The sequence below is a fragment of the Chelonus insularis genome, unplaced genomic scaffold (assembly GCF_013357705.1).
Source record: "Chelonus insularis isolate UGA/USDA-ARS -01 unplaced genomic scaffold, ASM1335770v1 contig_146_pilon, whole genome shotgun sequence".
NCBI classification, from domain to species: Eukaryota; Metazoa; Arthropoda; class Insecta; order Hymenoptera; family Braconidae; genus Chelonus; species Chelonus insularis.
In genome coordinates, this window is record NW_023276387.1 from 72,375 (window position 1) to 87,269 (window position 14,895).

Here is a 14,895-nt window from a genome sequence, read left to right on the forward strand (position 1 = left end):
TAAACACATTCCACTCAGATTTGTTTCTCTAAAAAATAAAATATCAAATAAAATTAAAAATGAATTTAATAAAACATTATGTAATGAATATTTCAAGGATCAAAGATTTGATATGAATTAATTATTTACATTAAATAAAAATGTAAAATGGAATTTTTTTTGGTGTAAACAGTGATTTTGTTGAATGAGAAATAAAAGAAAAAAATCCTAAAATAGCCGATTGATCGATGGGTTACATTTTAAATGTCAGATGATTATTATTCGTATATCTACCGACATATATATAGATCCAAGCTAATTCTTACAACGATTTCTTAAATCGAATAGTGAGAGCACTTATGGCAAGTTGAGAAATTGCATGTTTCGCGGTGTGGGAGGCCAAACACGAGACAGGATGCCGCTGTGAATTCCTTCGATTATTCCTTTCGCTACCGTATATTCACTTGTGTGTGTGTGTGTGTGTGTGTGTGTGTGTGTTAGCATGTAATTCCTGTATTGTATACTTTTTAGAATGTGCATTTTAGAATTATCTAATATTGTAAATCTCGACTTAAGTCTTTGGACTTTTCTGGATAATTTTGGATTACAAAGAAAGAAAATTTTGAATAGTTAAAAAAATAACTGGCGTTTCATTCGCACATATGTAATGCAATAATTTTAGCTCGGTTATCTACAGGTTTCAAAGGTTAGAATGTCATTTTTTCGAATTTATACTGTACAAATGAAACCACGAGATATGACATTTTTATGCATATTTAATATTGTGATAATAAATAGGGCACAATAACAGCGGTAACTTTTAACATTCACGATAACGACTTGACTTAATTTATTGAATTTATTCACCGTTTTTTTACCTAATGGTGATTAAGTTTGTTGCTTTGTTTCACTAATTTCTCTCTCGATAATAATTAATCGAATCTTTTATCTCAAAAAAAAACTCAATAAAGAAAGAATTCATCTCTATAAAAAAAAAAAATCTTTATCTTAGATCTTTCATAATTGTTTCTAAAGATTTTGAAGCTTTAATTTTTGAAAATCTATAGCACTAGAGAACGAAAATGAAGTCGTCTACAAAATCCAATCGTTAGTACACTTGAATAAAATTTTTATTTTCATACAAATCGACAAGAAGCAAACTATAGATCTTCCTTTGTGTACCTTGGAACACATGCTTTTATAGGAAAGTATATATTGTAGCATACATCTTTTCATTTCTCGTGACGGTTACTCTATGTCGAACGATCCAGAGTAGCAACCCGCGACCGATCGGTTGCTTACGATACAACTAGCATTCGATCCAGAAACGAGCAATTATCGTGAGAGGCGAGGCGCCAAAGTCGTGAGTCAGTTGTTAAGTGATTCCGATAACCTCTCAATCGTCTTGCGAGACCTGAAATAACGACAACCAGGGATAGAGGACAAAGATGGAGACCAAAAGAATTGATTACGTTGATCGGTATGGACTTAAGAGACCGAGATAAAAATACAGCAAATTCCCTGATGCGCCGTGGAATAATTAACTAAAGATCTTCAGGTCTATGCCGTACTTTGCTTTCTTAATGGTTCCTCTTCCTTTCGGCGTTTCGTAGGACACGACTTACCGATCTTTACCTCAGTACCGGTCTCAAAAAATTTTTCAATTTATATTTCAAGTATTCTATTCTGATATTTAATTATTTATTGTAAATTAAATGTTTAAAATTCCTTTTTGAGAGAAAAAAATGACGCAAGTGTGTTGTATATATTATATTCAACGGATGTAATGATCAAGTACCGATAATATATAGATTTCTGATAAGAATCGACAGCACGCGTGTGCCTGACGTTTAAAAATTTCTTCCACCTACGACAAGTTTACATCCCACGTGTATATGTGCATATCTTTACATCCTCTGTCTGACAAAACATCAAGTACTGCTACACCATACAGTCTACCACACAAAACACACATCTTTAATTTTCTTCAATGCATCAAACACACTACGACATTTTTCACTTCTCGATGTGAATATTTTTTTTGTTTATTTTTATGAACCAAAGTAAAGATAAAAAATTACCAACGATTGTCATAGATTTCACTGGTATATCGATTTCTCCTTTCTGCAGTTTCAAAAGAATTTTTATCGAGGGAAAAATGTGTGATATCCAATAAGGTGTTGGTACTGTCAACGCCTGAACACGAAATGTAATTTGCAGAAAAAAAAATTATGACATACACATTGGATGTATAAAGCTCTGAAGAAAACGGGAATGACAATAAAGAGAGAAAAAAATATTTTGTTTTGCACGAGTGAATCCAGATGGTCATAAAAAATCGCCCGCAGCTCATAAAGTAGCGTTAGATTTTTATCTCGCACGAGCGCCGAACGTCTTGGCGCTTATATCCGACCAATGTTACATTATTTAAATACTCGCTGTGCAGTGGCTATGTACTAACACTGTATATACATAACTGATACTCGACCAAAAAATACCTGGCACTAAAATATTATTTTTTGTTTTTTAATAAATTTTCACTGTGCTCCGGAAATTATCTAAACTTCTAAATTCAACTGTCTGAATCTTATTTTTCTCTGTTTTAGAAAATAGGCATTATGTTTAGACTCAAATCACCAAAACTTTACTTACCCAGTGCATTATGATTATTATCTTAAGAAAGAAAAAATGAAATGAAATGTGTGTGCACCTTCTTACAAGAATAATATATAAAATAAAATAATTTATGTACTTAACGGCAAATGGTTTTTTCTTTTACACCTAAAGCTCCGCAAACTACCCAGGGATCGCGAAAGATCGATAAAAATACGAAATTCTTGCTCAATCTGATGAAAAGCTGACGTAGAGATTTATCGAGCCCGTTGTGGTGGTCAAGAGAATCTGCTTGCTCTCTCGCGACGACATAAAGTCAATTGAAATTCTCGTGGGGATCGAGGATCTAGCTCGTTCTTGGTTGCACGAGGTCAACGATGAAAAATACCAGTATATGTACTCGTGCTTTAACGTGATAATTTCGCATACCAACACCTGCCGGCCCTGGCTCTTTTGCATCTATATATCTATACATATATGCACTATTATAACGTCTAGGAGATGGAGAGAGTCTTGGCATGCTTTGCGGATTGTATCAGACATTATCGTACACAAGGTTCATTTATTCTGTGCTCCTTATATATAGATATATTTGTTCAAAGTTATATATATATATACATATATATGCATAAGCGTCTATACATCTATCATATCACATTATATTCTTAGAAAAATTTTGTTATCTCGCACTGCGATTAATTTCCTGTGTTATTTGTGTTACGTAAATTTTTTAAAATATTTTTTTAGACATAATATTGTTAAGATATTATTGAATTGAGATTAATTTTAATCATTACAACTTTTCAATCACTTCCCTTCGTGATGCAATCTTTCTTCATACATGAAAAAATCATTTAATTGATGTAGTGAATTTATTTATCGTTAAATAAAAGTTTTGAGAGCATTTGAGTTAATCGTAATACTGTATAAATAGTCAAGCATAATAATAATAATCGGGGCTAAGGCTAAAAAATCGGTGTATTCAGTCATATATAATAGAAAAATAGCAGGTAGATATCCAATTCCCATCAAATATAGAGTTAGAGATGTATGAATAGTCTTCACCTTACGCTTTCGATATACTTGGAGATGGAATATAATATAAAAAATTTAGAAAGGATCAATATAAAGGATACACATGCTATGCTCAAAAATAGCTTAATGTATGCAAAAAGCATGAAGATGTTCCGGGATCATATTTTTCCCAAGACACCTGAATATAAGTGATTTACCAACTAAGTAAGCTTCTCAAATTTCTTTTTGTGTACTTCCGCTATTTAATGTTCAGAAAAGAGGATCGTTCAATTTTTTTTTTTTTTTTAATGAAAAAATCAATTATTTGAAAAATTTCATAATAAAATATTTTTATAAAATTTTTTCTGGAAAAAAATGTTTGAATCTTTATAAACCATAGCTTATTTCAAAGTTTGCGATTCATAGTTTAATATACTTATATTCAGAAAAATTTAATCTTGACTCACTTTCTCTGAACAAAATTCTAAAGAGAGGTCTAGCTTTGTAGCTATCAACGAAAAATCAGACGACTCCGATATCTTTTGATTTTAATTTTTCTCATAGAAGTTTGGGTTTGATAAAATTTTTTAAACATCATAATATTAAGGTAGAGAACTCTACCTTTCCAAATGAGCTATAATTAATTAAGATTCGCAGATTTTTCACAAAGATACAACTTTATGAACCGAATCTCAATTTCTCAATCTCACGAATCAGTCTCTTGACAGAATATTTGAAGTAAAAATGAGCAATTTGACTAAATAAAAAATAAATATAAAGAGCAAAGCAGAAGAAAGACTCTTTCAAGATCACTAACATGAGATTAAACCCTAGCATTACCTCTTTATTACATCAGCATCGATTTGCCTGTAGTTAGCAGAATGTTAAAAAAAAATGATCAGTGTTTTGTTATTGCAATGAAATTTTATTACAATAGCTATGATGGTTATGCTATTTAGAACTGGTATACATACACAAGTAGAAAAGAGAGAATTGCTTTCACAGAACCTCGTGAGAACTAGAGAGACATTGTGGGCGCGGGAGAGATGGTGCTGCTGTCGTGTCAGGTTAAATGTATTATATGTATAGGCGCCACATGGTTCTAAAGGAAAGTTGTCTCGTGATCCTAATCGACTCGGAGGAAATCCTTGGAGCCGATTATTAACGATTATACCCAGCTAGTAATTATAAGATTGTGATCTTATGCTCTGGAATGTTTAGTACACTTGAATTATTTTCTTTGCGTGATTAAACCATTTGGATTGCTTAAATCAGACTCTTTTTTTTTTCCTCTTTACGACATTAAAATCATCCATTCATTATCGACAATTCATTAAAATCTTTTAAATAATGATAATAAAAACAATCATTAGCATAATTTTTTTGTGATAAAATTAAAAAGATATTTTCCATTTCCGTGGGAAGTGACATATCAAGAGTTGCACTTATTATATGTGAAAGTAAGAGAAGAAGACGAAGGCAACTGGATTAGTTACTTTCTGGCGTATAACAGGTCGACATCGACCCACGTTTCTTAGTTCATCTCAACGCCCCTCATGCGACGATTTCACCTTTCGATCTATTAGGGCTAGAATAGCAGATATACATGTGGCATATTACACGTGTGGGAATTTAATATATGAACTTGTATTCGGATTAGAATGTATGATTTTTATGGTAAAAATACCGATAGATAAAGCGGTATAGTTTATTCGTACTTTTTAAATTGCCGCAAGTGTGGTTTTATAGGCACGCAGGTGGTCTTAGGCATTATCTTTTGAATCACATTGACGGGCAATAAAACAATTTATAAAATTACGTTTTAATTCACTTGATCATGTTGCAAACACTTATTGGACTTTAGAAAAATTCAAAACATTTTTACTTTTATACCACTATATTTATTCCTTGCCATTAAAAATTTTTAAAATCGATTTAGTAATATCAGATGGTTCTTTATTTAGTTTTATTTGGCCTTTGCCGTGGTTTATGTACTTCTATTTAATTATGAGCAAAAAATACGTTTAACGTATGTGGATATTGGATGGATATTTAAATTTGTTCAGTAACCGCCGGAAGGTCTTGGGAAACTTTGAAAAGGGTGGCAGGTGTTATGATTCATGAGAGCGTCTCCATGGGAGTTCGGATGCTGAGAAACTTCTATTCGATGTAATGTAGAGTGGAAGGCAACGGGTCCATGTTAGGATGAAAGTGAGGGTTACTTGAGGAAATAATAAAATGATGGACCACACTAGAATTATTTTTATACTGGTCACTCTCTGACGGTGCATGGGAAAAATTACATTGCCGTTATGCTTTGGACTGAAACACCTGTTTATGCAATTCTTCTAAATAATTTTCTTTTTTTTTTTAATCTTTACCCATTAAGTCTAAAAAAATCGATCCTTTAATTAATGTAAAATATTTTTCATTTTTGAACCTCATTAGAAATAAATAAAAATTGAGTTCGGCCACATCGTTTGGTTTTTTCTCTCTTTTTGTTATAAATAATATAAAGTTGTTTATACTTTTCCAATTTTTCATAAATATTTTGATTTTCAAAATTGCACGAATATACGATTTATCATTATTCTTTGTTCATATTTGAAAACAATAGAAACAAAGTGAATGTAATTTATGATAATAATTAATCGCTTTTCTAAAATCCATAATTTACATCCTATTAATCACAATCTTCTTAACGTATTTAATTAATCTCGATCTTGAATTGTCGAATGGGAATACGATAAGTAGCATGATGACGATAGAAGTAGTTAATCCAAAAAATTAATTCTTTCATAGCACCAGGTGACGATCGTGCTTATAACACATCTTCCCAAGTACATTAATTCGTGGCAGCTCCTAGAATATGTACCTGTTACTTTTTTATTCTTTAGATTCTCTGTCTTCCCATCCTTCTTTTCATTTTGTAAATCCATCGTATGGGACACGATTTTACCGTGTAATTCTGTACACATAATAAAACAAACGTGACGATGACTAATAATCATTTCCGGCGGGACAGACAATAAAATATTTATTTATCGCGAAATGTATATTTTTTTCTCCCTATTTCAGGATATTTTTTTTGTTCAGATTAAATTGAAATGATGCTGAAAAATTGATGGAAATTTTTAGTAGCAACATCGTGATAAACAAATTATCAGGTTATATTCATCTAGACTTTCTCTTTTATTCAATCTAAGTCTTTGTATTGTAAAATGATTAACAATAAATGATAACTAATGACATTCAGAAGCTCAATTCAATATGCGCATTACGATTCAATCATAAAATAAATCAAATCACTCAAAGTATACTACCGATAATCATGTTTTCATGTGCCTAATCCTTCTCAGGACATTTATTGCACGTATTTAGATTTTTATTATTGTTAATAACACTCAATATTTACTATAATACATTATTTATTAATTTTTACGAGCTTTTTTATTGTTGAGCATTCAATTGCTTCCCATATATCGAACAGAAACCTTTTAAATTTTTTTCTCATTTATTTAAACCATAAAAAAATTTGATAAAATATTTTTACAGATGGAAATATTTTTTGTTAAAATTAAAAGTACAAATGATAGAGAAAAGTTTATCTTGATGTGAATGTTAATATAATGTGATGATAAATATATACTTAAAACGAACTTATATGTAATGACGGTAGTGTAAATTTGATGAGAATGTGATAAGATGAGGATATATATGCCAATGATAGTCTAAGAATCAGTAGCATATTGTGGAAAATTTGTTTCCGGGCAGGTACAGGACTCATGACCCCAGGCAGATGAGTTGCTGTCCCGGTCTGTAATCTCATCTAACAGAGACCACTGAATCGCTTGATAATCTCGACTTGGTACTCTGCTCAAAGCATCAGAATATATCAACTAGACTCCTATAAATCATGCTTTAATAAAATTACACCTGATTATTACAAGAAAATGATCTTTTTATATTTAACTCACTCTCTATTTCTTTCTTCTAATTATAATTTTTTGGAATTATTATTTATTTTCCGAGCTTTTATCAATTTAACATTCTTGATATTAATTAACTTCTAAGCATGATATTTCAATGAAAATAGTCATTACTATCAAGTGTAAATAAAATTTTCTAGTATAAATTGTTTAAAGTATATTTTAGAAATTATTTAATAAAAACCTCAAGAAAAATTTCCAGGTTACGAAATACTAGTAAGATGGTAACTTATTTAACAGTTAATTGTTTGTTTATAAAAAAATTAATTTGTTTGTTTATCGGCCGATGACAAAGAAAAATAGACTTGATTTATTTATTCAATAGTTGAGCTCGACAAAAGATTCTTATTTATATCTTCACGCATACATTATGTGCTCTATACACATTCTAGGATGTTCTGTCATTCATAAAATATGACAATATGTGTTATAAAAGTTTTTTCTTATGGTAAACATGCAATTGTGTTGCTTGAGTAACAGAAACCGAGATTTCGTCCAAGAACGTGATATGGAATCTATCATTAATTTAATAAGTTACAAGTGTTACATAATGCGAATAGAATTTTTTATCAGCCTATATTACCATAAAATTCAATAGAGTTTTTTTCTATTTAACAATTTCTACGTTTCAAAAGCTTTCTTTCATCTTTAAATGTTTAATAAAAAATATTTCAATTTATTTAAAGTCGTATGAAATTTTCAAATAATTATTCCTCGTGAAAGCAGTGTTTTTTAAAAGATGCTTCAATTTTGTAAATATGGATGGGAATTATTTTAAACAGTTGATAGAATATGAAAAATAAATATGGTCTGTCTTTGGTATGCATTTAACTATTAAAGAGTGAATGGGTGAAAAAAAAAAGAGAAGAATTCTTTTGAGTCTTTTGCCTAATTTAACGGGTATGTGCTATAGAAGAAATTTATTTCTTTACAGTTGATCAACATCAAAGATTGCAATGCCGCACCTGTAGGCATTGCAAAGAAATTTTTGAAACCTTGCATAAAAAAACTGGACGAATGACGTTTATTTATTGGTCTAGTTTATTGTTGATTGATACAGTCTCTGCCAAAACCCTTTCTCCAGCTAAACAAACTTCAATAAGACTAAGATATGGAGATATTTACATCAATAAAACTGATGAATATAAAGTCAAATTAATTGGGAAAGCTGATGATTAGAATTCCATTTGAAGGATAGGGTGATTCGGAGGATTGATATTACAATGAATTTCATTCGGAGATAATGGAAAAAAATTAAAGAAAACTGGTCAGAAATGAAATAAAGGATAAAAATAAGTGAAAAATATCAGTGAGGGTGATTGACCCGGAGAAATTTCTCAGGATTCAATGTAATAATATATTGTATGGGAAATTCGCGTAAAGGGGTACAAGTATAAGTGAGAAAACGCCGCATAAAGTATCGAGAATCCCATGGGCAGAGTCAGGATAATCTCATCCTTGCTCACGGCGTGGCAAGTATGGTAAATTCCTCTCTTAATACTAATAGTCGTTATTATTCTGACGCCTATGGACGAACGTTTGACCCGGCGAACGTATGCTGGGCGTTCACGACTTTTAGTCATATGTTTCTAAATTCTTACTCAAGACCATTCAATACTTGAAAAATTTTTAATTTAATTTTTTACGGTAATTTATCGAAAATTACCCAAGTACGTGAACCCCCAAAACGTTTCTTTACTTTTAGTTTTTTTTGGTTCATTTCAATTATTCAGAGCTTATTTTAAAACTTAACATACTAGTTTTCAGTCAAATTTTTTTGAAGACGATATTTATTTGCAAAATTCTAGAAAAAATTTAAAAATCCTTAAACAATTATTAAACCTAGAGGTCTAGGGTGGTTTCCCTCTGTTTTTATTCTTCTTTCAAACCAGTGAATATTGATAAAAAATTATTATTATGAGGACTAAAAAGTAGAGGTTTCCAGCTTTTAAAATAAGGCTAGAATGAGCAAAACTTGTTGGGTTCTTCTCGCGATATTAAACTTCTTAGTATGTTGATAAATAACAATAATTTCTCAAGGTAAAATAGAAATTACATAATAAAATAATACCAACTAAGGAACATAAAATAACTATGATCAAAAGTGATAAAAATGCACGTAACCGTTACAATTTTCACACAAAATAGAAAAATATTTTCCCGAATCGATAATATGATGTATTGGTTGAAAATAAGTATTACGAAACAAATTGGTTGATGATATCCTACTTACAGTATGACCGTAATTAGACGTTGCGCCGAGATAATAATAATCGGCGTGTATTTATATTTCCGAATATCAACAAGGCTTGGGACCCGTAAAACAATATAGCAGAGTTTAGGTTAAGTATTACGAAATCGAGTGGCTGATGATCGTTAGGAGGATATTTCGCAGGAAGATCGTTAAGCAGCTTGGGTCGATGTTAGTGAGGTGCATGGCGTATGCACAACCACTCAGGTGTGACGGAATGCATACTAACGGAGGGCATAGGCTAACGACTACTATGCTGCCTCTTGTAATTGTTCAAAAGGGAGATCTCTTACCGATCTTCTAACTATTTCAAACTTAAACATCGGGGGTTAATTTGCCTGCATAATACCTGTTGGTTCATTTAAACAATGCATAATAAATCTTTTTTAACTGTACCACAAGATTTTTTTTATTACTCCTGAACAGATCGTAATGCCCAAATATTTCATCAATTTTATAATGACCCATTGAAATTTTCAAGGTATTTAGTGGCCTTTGTTGTCAAACTGTTCTTTTTTTTCTTTTTTGACTCCATCAGTGTTGTGTAATGAGCTTTAACTTTTCTAGGAGTTTGTTTGTTAATAATATTTTATTTATTACAACAATAGAAAAAAATTTTTTTTTAATTGCTCGGTGATCATTACACTAAATTGATTATGAAATTCTATTACTTTGATTTAATTTCGAAAGTAGAGGGGAGACATTAGAGGTAATGGACTGATAATAACTGATGATTGACGTCAATAATCAAGCATTTAACTTGCAGAAAAATTTGACAATTTAAATATATTTATATGAGATAAACAATAATCAAAATTTCTTGTTACTTTCAAAAGCATAAATAGTCGAATTATTTTTGATTGACTGCTAGAGGCTATTTACTTAAATCTATGTCAATAACTGCAGTTTAAACTCTAAATTATGATGAAAACAAAGGCATGTAAAAGTCATACATTTCAAATAGCAATAACTCACGAGTACACATCGGAGGGAATCCCCTAGTCGTGGTTAGTCTTTTATGCAAAGTCAAGCCAATATGGCGGGCGTGTCTAAGATGATTGAACGACCGAGTAACATTGCAGCGACTTGACGGACCGACCTCGTATATTTTGTATTCATAGAATCACTTGGGAACCATAAACTTCATTGCATTCATGACTTCAACATCAACTACAGCCGCTAGGCTTACTTATATCTACAGTTCTCGCGATTCTGAGGTTCTTTGAGAATTTCCTTCTCCTTTGTAAACTTTCTTCAGTGTACTATTTAATCTTCACATACACAAGTGCAATGCTACCGATCGATTTACCCTCTAGTCACTAAATTCCAGAAAATCTGCTTTGATTATACTTTGTGTGCGAGTAATTACGTGCTTGTCTCATTACTTTATGCCACTCGTACCATTATCTTGCATTTGCTCCAACAATGTTGTTAAAGGGTTGCATACACTCAACATTTTTTACAAAATCCTCTTCTCAAGAGTTATTATTTATTTTTCTGATTTTACCTTCAATTTAACTATGATTATATTTGATAAATATCAATAAAATATTTTTATAAATAATTTTATGCGATTAAACAATTTTACGTTGTTTATAACAATAGCAATTTACTATAAACAATAATAATATTTAATAAATTTTTTATCATTTTCTCTATTTTTGATACTTTTTTTTTTAACAACAAATATTGATGATATTTCATCAATATTTATTTAAAATAATTTTTTGGAAAGTAATGATGAACAAAATAGGAAGAGAAGACAATGCAGAAAAGTGCAAAAGGATAAATCTGTGAGAAATGTTTGCGGTACACCAATTGCATATGGTGTTCAGTTGATCAGTTAATTATGTAGTGATACTGTAATTCCTAATTGGCGTATAAAAAATTTTATTGCTCCGCTATCTTCGTCTAAAAACCATATAAGGTTAGACAGAGGAACAGGTCGAAGATCTTAGTCTTCCGCCGAGTGACCGAATGCACTTTCCCATCGTGAGCTGTGCTGCCGGCACGGTTTTGCATCACGATGCCCACTTATCGTCGTTACTACGCTACGGTAACTAATACGTGTGCCGCGGCCGTTATATCTCTTCAAGTTGCATGGATTGGTTAACGTCAGTATAACGGCGGCTTTCCGATAACACGGATGATGGGGCACGACATCATTTGATATATCTCTCCTATATATATTTCCACTTTTATTTTACACAAGTGTAGTAACCGATGATGTATATATTTTCACGTAGACTGCCGTTAAACCGAATTACAAATTACTTAATAAAAGTCATCATTAACCCAATGGATCTTTATACACACTTTTAGTCTATCAAATCCATACTTCTCCTCACTTTATTTCTAATTTATTTTTTGAAATAACGATTTTTGGACTAAGCTGATTCGAGATCTAGATTTCAAAAACAATGATTGATCAATATAATTTACAGATCGCTGATAACGAGATATGCAGATTCAAGACACAGGCGTATTATTGATGTTCGTTGGCGTAAAATCTGGGCGTGCTGCGTACGAAACCATTATTGGTTTAAGTTACGTTGTGATTTGTATGAAATTCGATCATCAGCCCACGCTAGAAAACCTCCATTGCCATCCATACAATAGGCTCACTTTGTTCACCTTATTGATAACAGTCGCTTCTTATTTATCATTTTTCACTGCTACATCTTTATTAAGACTTGGAATGATTATATTCTGAACCGACAACTTGAACTTTTTCGATCTTCATTAAAGAAATTTAGATTCCCTCATCAATAATCCAGGTCGTAATTTAAATCTAGTCCTATTCTAGAGTCTTGAACCTGTTCTACTTAATTTCGAAAATGTCTTTCTTAGTGTGGCATCTCTACCATCTAGACCAGAGCCATAGTAATAGAAGGATAGCAGTAGAGTAATCAGTAATTGCACAATCTTTTTCTCATAAAATTCTCAAAGGAAACAATTTCATGAAAACTAAAGATAAAAAGTTTTCAAGAAGGAAACTTAAAATGAAAATAGCTTTGGCATAACTAAAACATAAAACAAATAGACATTACAAGCAACAAAGGTGATCATGATAAAGTAGATAGTAAATATTCGGAACAGACTGGAGTATTGTAAATGATTATATATATATATATATATAGATTGTTGAAGCTTACTAACCCTATAAACGGTGTAGTTTTATGTTGACAACTGGTCAAGAGATAGAGCCCCACACAAGACGTAGACGTGTGCGAGAAATACTGGCGTTCTTGTACTCTCAAAAGCCTATTGGACCACCTTGGTATCCATGATAAACAGTCACGCGATATTCTCACCTCGCTCTTTACCCTCTGACCTTCTTATGTCGAGCTTTTGTCCTTAATTGAATATCATCTTTTGTCCCATATTGACATCTCTATTATAATCATTTTTCATGGAGTTAAATTTTCAACTGAAACTTATTTGAGTGGAGAAAAATAACTCAAGATGGAAAACAATAAATAATAGATTTAAATATTATTGGACAAAAAGTAACAAACGTTGGGATATAAAGTGTAAATATAGATATATTGAAGGAGTTGAAGGAATATAAGGCAGAATAAGGTTTCTATATAATGTCGAGAATAATGTTAAAACTTTCTACTATCAAATAGATTTATAGGCACCCAACAAGTCGTTTACCTATTATCCTAGAAGATTAAGTACGTTATTTGTGGTTTTTTACGACAAATGTCTTGGGCTTTGTTAAAAGAAGCTTAGTTTTTTACTAGATATCATAGTAACTTGACAAAGTCTAGTGGATATGATTACGGAAATTGTTGAAAAAAAAATTATTTTTTTAGTCCAAGCGGAAAGGAACTATTTTCTTAAAGATACACTTATTGGAATATAGGTGTCTTTAATCTTCATAAATCTCAGCTCATCATGAAATTTGAGATCTCTACTTTAATATCCTAATGCTAAAAAAATTTCGTTAATTTTGAATTTCTTACAAAAAAAAATAAGGATAAAAGCAATTATATCTCCAAGTCCATCAATCACTGACTGTCTTTAAAAAATTTTTCTTCATAATTTCTGACTTTTAAGTAACTCTAAAATTATTATTTTATGATAATAAAAAGCTTTTTATATATCCTTGGCTATTTAAATCAAAAATAGATTATTTCCGTGACAGGATAATGTTTTACTCAAATGATATTATTTTCCTGTATCGACTTGCATATCTATTTAGCGAGTACAAGTGCTTAGCAATTATACATGAAACATTTAATACTAAATCGTAATAATCAGAACGAATTATCAACAGTAATGTAGTTCAATTAATTAATAATAATAATGTTGTCCAATGGGGCAAAAAGAATATCCATTTAAAAAGCCATGAGAAATGGGAATAATCATCAGCTCTGTATCATTCGTAACGTATCGGATGATGATCTTATGTAGGAGACGATCACGAATCGAGTGTAAGTGTTGTACGAGTGTACATATATTACCTATAGCTTGCACATATCTACAGTGTAAGATCGCCGGGTGCGGAAGTCTTGTGCGAAGGAGCAAGAGATAAGAGTCAGGACGATCGTCTTAGCTTAACAGGAGTGAATGTCCGTGACGGCTGGCTGGTTTATCCGGATCGTCGTGATACCTAATCGCCTGCTATAGGTGCTCGACCAACTCCGACAGGTGACTTATCGCAGCAATTCAAAATGGCGACGCCTGGTAGAAAGACATAAATTACATCCATTTCTACCAATCGATCCGCAGCATCCCAACTAGTGCGTGCTTGATAATCATCGGAATAATAAAGATTCGCGTTAATAAAAATTTTACAATCATCTCTGTGTATTACAAGCGCGATACTCGACCAGTTGCTATTATAATTGACACGAGGATTTTTTTTAAAAAATAATTTGTTGTCTTCGTTAGCTATTTCGAGTGAGCTTGAGATGTTTTACTTATCAATGATCTTGTTCAAATCGTAAAATGAATTTTTAAAATATTAATCATTGGAGTGACGTCACCTAACGTGAATGACCTTTTTAAAATAAATTTAAACACCAAAAACAAAATTAC

General features: G+C 31.4%; 1 long non-coding RNA gene across 1 annotated transcript in view; it reads right to left on the minus strand.

Moving 5' to 3' along the window:
• The window catches only part of LOC118075147 (uncharacterized), a 31,986-nt gene that overhangs the window by 16,875 nt on the left and 216 nt on the right, over nucleotides 1–14,895 (minus strand). The gene's annotated exons all lie outside the window — the stretch shown is intronic.